Here is an 8,121-nt window from a genome sequence, read left to right on the forward strand (position 1 = left end):
TGTACATAACCCTTTTTATGTATGTGCCATACAAATAATTGACATGAACAAATGCAGGTGCTTTGACAAGTTTGGCAGAACTGCAGAATGACGCAGAAGTCGCAGACACTGGGCTGGCTGGACAGTTGCTAATGAGAGATGCTGCTGTTAACACGGTTCTGTGTAAGTATAACTATATACACTGCAATACTTATAGAACATAATTCTTGCCACATTGCACTGGGTAGGGGGGAAGAGAATTCCAAGTATTGCTTTTCATTTCAGACTCTGATGACATTGAACCTCAGCATGTAGTAGTCCGTGCCGTGTGGTGGATGCTGCAGTAAACACTGTTTCATGTAAGTATTAAGGTTATTACACTGGCATACAACCTTGTAGAAAATGAGCAGCAACAACATGGTTTTATTTAGATTTCAGGTCAGCAGCACGCTGAAACACAAACAGAGAGAACCAGTCATTATTTTTACTGCCTAGAAAACGACAACAAAGCCCTGCGCTCGCAACTGCAGGAAGCGAAACAGCGAGTGGAAGAGCTTGAAATCACCAGAGCAGCATTTGAGCATGACGACAAACGTGTGAAATTTTACACAGGTCTCCCCAGCTTCGCGATGCTGCTTGCAGTTTTTCAACTACTCGAGGGAAATGTTCAGCACACTTCTAGGAATGTCCTAACCAAGTTTCAAGAACTACTGCTCACGCTTATAAGGCTCAGGCTTGATGTGCCTTTGCAAGACCTGGCATACAGATTTAATGTAAGTATCGTATCCTGCAACATGGAAAAATACAGCTTTTTGCAGGCACAAGGAAAGTAATTGCATGGTTTTTATGTATCCTCTTCCTATACTTCTAGGTAAGCCAAGCTACAGCTACACGAGTTGTGGAGCGCTGGCTGGATGTGATGCACGTGCGGCTAAGCCGACTTGTCCAGTGGCCGGATCGTCAAGAGCTCAGAGAGTCGATGCCCATGGCCTTCAGACTAGCGTTTGGGACCGCTGTTGCTGTGATCATTGATTGTTTTGAAGTTTTCGTTGAAATGCCGTCATCTGCATTGGCAAGGGCGCAGACGTGGTCTCGATATAAACACCACAACACTGTGAAGTACTTGGTTGTCATTGCTCCCCAGGGAGCAATAACGTTTATGTCGACGGGCTGGGGTGGCAGGACAAGTGACAAGAACCTTACGGAATCTTGTGAAATATTGGAAAACCTACTGCCTGGCGATACCGTTCTGGCAGACAGATGATTTACAATAAGCGATGCCGTAGGAGTTCACTGTGAACGGCTCGTGATGGCAGCTTTTACCAGGGGCAAGCGGCAGTTGTCAGCATGGGAAGTTGATAAAACAAGAAGAATTGCAAATGTGCGCATTCATGTGGAGAGAGTTATTGGCCTTTTGAGGCATAAATATCGAATTCTGTCATCGACTGTGCCCGTGGAATTGCTCATGATCCAACATGGAGTGACAGCTCCACAGCTAGATAAGATTGTGGCAGTATGCGCGGCTCTCTGCAACTTGAGCAAATCAGTTGTTCCGTTCCAGTAACATTAAGATTGAACCCTTCAAACAGAAAGCACATTCTCTTTAACACACTACATCTTGTTTAAAAGAACTGCTTCACTATCATCAACAGCGTATTTAGGTCCACTGCAGGGCAGAGGCCTCGCCCATTGATTTCCAACCGCTTCTGTTCTGTGCCACCCAAGTTCATTCTTTGCCTCCGAATTCGTTTATTCGTCTCTCCATCAAGTTAACGGCTTTCCCCTTCTAGTCCCAGTTCTCGGTATCCCTTCTGTTGCTCGTGATCCACCTGCTGTCAGTTAGTCGTACTCCATGGCGAGCCCAGGTCCATGAAAGTTTAAACTATGGTATCTTCTACTCTTTGCTCACTAATCCAGGAAGCTTGTTTCGTGTCCCTAAGCATCACTCCTATCGTCATTTGCTCCATGGCACATTGGGCGTATTCAAGTTTGCTTTTCTAGTTGCTTAGTAAAGCACCAAGTTTCCACTTTGTATGCGACCACCGGCAAGATGCATTGGTTGAAAACCTCTCTTTTGAGGAGGAGAGGTAGCTTACTTTTTATTAGTTGCAAGTGCTAGCTGAATGCACCACATACCATTCCTATTTTGCACCGTATTTATTTATCTTGGTTGGCAACAGCCCTGACCGCCTGTCTAAGGAAGTTATAGTATTCAGTTCTTTCGACTGTTTCATTGGTTTCTTTATCTTGGCAACAGCACTGAATGCCTGCCTAAGAAAGTTTTGTTCCAGTGTTTCATTGCCTATGCTGAAAGGGACACAGTCAGCTTGTTTATTACTTTAGATTTACTCAAATATCTTTAGCCCCGCTGCAAAGCTATCTGATTGTTCACATTTCATGTGAATCTGTACATGTGTTTGGCCTTTTCTATAATGCGTATTATAGTTGTGTGCAAAAGTATTACACAGCATTTGCGTTTTCACGAATTGCTGCTGCGGTTATAACTAGTGAAAATAGTACTCACTAATGCTTTCTGCTTTCTTCTATTTGTCAGTTCTTGCTGTATGCCAGCTGCGTCCACATTTCAGTGCTACATGTTCTGAATGTATTGTATTGTAAATAGTGTCTGTAGAGGCCATTCTTTCTACATAAAACAACTTGGGCAGATGGCTCAAAAATTGTTCTGAGGCTTTTTGAAGAGCACTGCATGTGCATGATATACCACGGTAGTGATGGGAGCACTAAAATGTGAAACTTTACAACTAAAAGCCATTTCGGGCACTTTTCAGCTGTGCCACGTGCATTCAATACTTTTTTTTTTCAGTTATGAAATTTTATGATACCGCCACAGTAGCTGACGCGTTGTGCTGTTAAACCCAAGTGCACAGGTGTAATCCCAGGCTAAGTGGTTGCTTCACAGGTGGGGGCAAAGAGTGGAAATGCCTGTGTCGAGATTTTGGTTAACGTTACAGCTCTCGAAATGGTCAAAATTAATCCACAGCCTACTACTATGCCAGGCCTCACAGCCTAGGTATAGCTTCAGCACGTAAAAAAACCCCAAAATCTGGGAAAGAAATCAAACAGTATGACAGTTTAGATGTGCTCTAATCACAGCTTTCGATAAGCACATCCAAAAAGCTTAACACTTGCGCATTCACAGGCGTGTAACGATGATGTTTACCTCTGGGCCTTCTGTGGTTTGCAATTCTTGCAAAACCAGGCTCTAGCCTTTGGTGCTCGTTTGAGGTTAGCACACGCAAAGTGGAACCACTTTCCTTGGCAGTTTCTTCCACTACACTCAACTATATCTCCAAACTCGCCGCGACCACAATAGCAATACTGCGGTTCTAGCTCTCCGTCAACGTCGCTGCCACTCTCCTCTTGTGGACGTGACGTCCAGTGCCGAAATAACAATTCTGGGAGAAGGACACTTCCAAAAAACTTCTTACACTTCTCCACAGTCTCTGAGCAAAAACTAGGATCTATAGAAATGCGCTCGAGATGAAAATCCGACAGCGTCCACAGCACAAAGTCGCAGTAATTACGCTGGCATGCGAAAAGCTGAACTTGCACTTGACAAAAATATGCATGCCTTCTTTTTAGTTTAGTCTTACAATGCCATCAGGGCACCGTTCTAGGCAGCTGTTCTTTCTCTGTGATGCCTCCTCTACAGACTGTGCCTTAAAGGGGCACTTCACCTCTACAATCCCGTCACTGCAACAAGCACACGACACCAGACCATCTGGGCTTGCTGCTAGAAAAGGATGGGTGGAAGAAATATGCAGCCCAGATTGTTCACACTGGAAGTCAATGTGCCTTTTGGAGGCTTCGGCAATATATGCTTCCCTTGCGACTTTTTCCTTAACACGACCCCATTCAGTTGCAGGACAAGAAAAAGAGTGTTCATCGGGGTAGCACATGCGCTACACCAGGCTGAGTGATGGGCAAAGCAGTGGCGTGTGACATGCTGCATGCGCTGTTGAGGCAGTAACCCTGCCTGCCCGAAAGGCAAACCACAACGGTGTCCCGGACGGCTGCTTTGTGTTTCTCTTGATCTCCTCGCAAACCTGCATCAAAGAAAGATATAGACAAACGTATTCAGGTGAAGTAAAGTGGAGTTGCACTTGCAATATTTCTCTCTTGAAATAGGCACTGTAATTTACCTTTTCCTCAGTCTTGAATGCCTTTGCAAACATTTCACAATCTGCCATCACATTGCTTGGGGGTGCATTTCGTGTTAAGCTGGTGAGGAGAGCTGTTGATTGCTTCACTTCTAATGGGATGAAGTCTTGCGAGTAGCCGTTTGTTATAGAAAGAGCGGATGGCTCCACGTTTGTTTTCTTAATGTTTTCCAGAAAGCTGGCCCATTCCTGTTGTGTGGGCTTTTCAATCTGAGCGGCCTTTTTCTTTTTTGCTGCTCGCTGCCCAGGGTCGTCCAGTTTCCTTTTCTTGGCTTGGGCAGAGGAGAAGTCAATTGCAGAGATCTGGGCTGATGGGACATTCGTCACGTAAGGTGGCAACCACGCGTTCTCCCTGTCGGTTCACGTTTCATTGTCCCTGTGCTCCGCAGCTGCTTTAAAAAAACAGCACTGCAGCTATCTGGGAGCAGGCTTCTCCTAGGCCTGCCATACACGTACAGTGGGCAGCCTTCACCATGCCGTCTTTTTTCACCAGCAGCCACGGGTTCAATGGCTGAGCTGACAGGGCTTGCGAGTGGTTCACCTGCAAAAAGCAAGCAAATGAAGGGAGTTGTGACAGGCAGGGGTACAAGCAATTAAGCTTTCAATCTGCCGAAGTTTCCAGGAATATGCGCGGCGTCAGGAGGGCCGGGTTGCATTGGTCAAACGCTCTAAGTTTCGCTACAGTCACGCACAGTCTCGGCCACAAACTGTAGCCGACGATCAAAGCGGCACGTTTAACCCTGAGGTAACCACGCTGCAATCAACTGTCACTAACCGAACCTCGGCATCAGCGCAGTGGGGACAACAGTTCAGAGTAAACACCCACAATCTCCAGCCAAGGCTCAGCGCAGTCGTCATAACATCTAGATACTTAACAAACACTGAAATAAGCGTACTGAAAACTCTGCAATCAATCTTCACGATCGCTAACGAAAGCCGGACGTTGGCACTGAGCTCCCAGAGTGCATTTTATCAACTGAACAGCTAACGTAAACGATTCCATAACATGACTACACTGGCGGCGTTGAATTTAGCACATCTGGAATGCGAAGCCTTCATCACGAAACAAAAATCTTACCTTTCCGCGCACGATAACGTCGTCGCCTAATTCCTTAAACTGCGGTGTCTGCACGAAGCCGCTCGTCAGGTAATTCTGCGCCTCCATGGACTTGTGTGCTTTCAACTGTTCGTGGGTGACGAAACTTGTCGCGTGCGCCAGGTAGTCCTTCACGTCACAGCCTTCTACCTTCGGGATCATACATTCTTCAAATTTTAGGTGGTCGTCCGCAAGTAGGTACGGGTCTACGCCACCCACAGCGATACTTTGTGTTCGTAGCGTTTTTTCGCCGCTGCGTCCAGTTCTAGCGCATATGCGCTCAAGCAAGGAGCAGTCGCAACACTCATAGTCAAAGAATAGGGTACACACACGGATAAACGCAGTATAAAAAACGCAAACTGAATATAGAAGAACACAGGGTGAACGGGAACAAGCATAAACAAGGCAAGCGCCGGCCGCAGTACTCCGCAGATATGGCGCCGGCAAGCTATCGGTTGCGTGCCCATGGTTGCCAGCCCTGCTAAGCACTTTCTGGCTGACCTCTGACGTCATATGAATACCCCCTATAGCGGCGGCGCTGCTGTCGTCGACCACTGAACAGCCGCCGCTACCCGGCACCAGCTCCCAGCCTGTGCGCGGCAAGATTTGCGTTGCTCGCTGCGGTGTTTTGCACTTCAGCAGCTGATTTATTTTGGATTATGAGGTTTAACGCGCCGACGCTACAGAGGCTATGAGGCAAGAGGTAGTGGAGGCTCCGGTTTAATTTACCACATGGGGGTCTTTAACGTGCGCCAAATACACAGGTGTTTTTCGCTTTTCTCCTCCATCACAAAAGCGGCCGCCGCGGCCGGGAATCGAACCCGCGCCTTTGGTTAGCTGATTGAAAAAGTAGATGCAAAACGTTATGACTCCGCTTGAGCAAACTTTAAACTAGTACGACCCGACATAAAATTACAGACATACATAGCAGGAGTGGAAAAGTTACATGAAATACATACACACGACAGATGCAAGTAATAAAAACTGTAAAATGTACACGTCTAATAAAAAAATTGCGCCAATCCACCCTGTGAATGTGATTGGAAAGCAAAGCTGTAAACGGCATTCACAACGATTACCCATACGACGTAACTTAAATTCACTCACGTGGTTCTACAAATAGTGAAACTAGAGAGAAGTAAGAGATATTCTTGGTATGGTTAAAATAATGCATGATGCACGAATGGTGGTTGACTGAGTTGTATTGGTATAGCACATGAGTGGAAACTCTTTTTTAATAAACTTAAAGCTCAAACCCGGTTTTAGACGATCTCAATTCTCCGTCTCTGCCATCGCGGACAGAGGCGACGAGATCGGCGGCATGCACACTAAACTTTTTTACACCCTTTTTGGCCGAAAAGGCTGTAAAAACCTTGTCCCATGGCTAACACCTTTAAAAGGTGTTTTCGCAAAAAAAGGGTGTATGGACGGAAAAAAGGTGTAAGAACAAAAAAAGGGTGTTGAGCTCAACACCTTGGAGAAAGGGTGTTGAGGATGCTCAACACCCTAAAAAAGGGTGTTGAGGACGCTCAACACCCTAAATAAAGGGTGTTGAGCATCCTCACACCGTTTTTTAAAGGTGATGGCATGCGCAGTACCATGGTGCTGCGCGTGTCATCACCAGGGCCTTGGAGGCTTGCGACCTGTCACCATGGTGTCCTAATGCAATTCATGGCGACAGGTGTATGTCTGGAGGCTTTGTAAGTAAATGAAATGCAACAATTTATGACTAATGGCACAATTTTAAGTTATATATACAGTGATCCCTCGTGGCGTCAAACTCGGATATCTTGAAATATCGGTTAACTTGACATGACACACAAAAAAAAACGTATTAGTCTGAACCAAAAAAGAAGAAATAATAGAACTTCACAATTTCATGCACGGGACGATCACAACGTTGGTGCACTAGAGGGACCACTGAAAACCGTTATCAGTGTGCTCACTACACATTAGCACTGAAGTGATACAACTAGACAGAACTGGAGCCCCACTACAATTGCAATCATGTTTTCTGGTGGTAGCTTCCAAAAACAATATCCCATGTGATGTGCACCCGTAGAGAACTTGTATTGGTATTTGTCGTCACAACTTTTTTAAAAGGCAGACAACCACATTTATAAGTTCAATTGACCATAAATTGCACAATTCCTTTTGTGTCAGAAATCTTGACACTCAAGCCGAACGAAACCACGTTTTCCGAACAAACTGTTACAATCGACAGTAAATGTCGCAACATAAAAAAAAAGAAACAAGAATGTTTGCAAAATTCTGTGCATGAATCCTGAGACTAAAACTAAATCACAACCATAAACTATGATTGAGGTGTCTATTAATAAACATTTTGGCAACTTCCCTTAAAACTTTACAGCCAAGCACATACCAAATATCAAGATACAAGCAATTATGAACTTCCTTCCCTCCGAATGAAATGAGGTGGACAGAGCAGTCTGAACTATAAAGAACATTTATCTTTGACCCATCCTATAGCCGGTATTCATTGAAAAGTTTAGCTGTCAATTTCTTCGTTTGGCAACACTGAAATAGCCACGAACATGGCTGATCGCACCAAGGACATGGCGCGGCTCGTGCCACTGCGGCCGCACGCCGCAGAAAAATATAACACCGACGTGTGTCGCCTGCTCCGTGTCAACCGATTCTCAACAGTGGTGTCATCAAAGTTGTTATTAAAAGCACTCGCATTGCAGTCAAGGCATTAATTTGCGTCCGGCGGGCTAGAGCTTGGAATGTCCAAACCATATCATGCACTTAGCACGGACAAGTACCGCCGTCTTGCGGAGCTCGATCTAACCCCACACTAAAAATTTTTATTCCCAAAAGGGTGCGTTCAGCTTGTCGCCGCAG

This window comes from Haemaphysalis longicornis, unplaced genomic scaffold (assembly GCF_048455015.1).
Source record: "Haemaphysalis longicornis isolate Haplotype H1 unplaced genomic scaffold, Haemaphysalis longicornis Haplotype H1 scaffold_1, whole genome shotgun sequence".
Lineage (NCBI taxonomy): Eukaryota > Metazoa > Arthropoda > Arachnida > Ixodida > Ixodidae > Haemaphysalis > Haemaphysalis longicornis.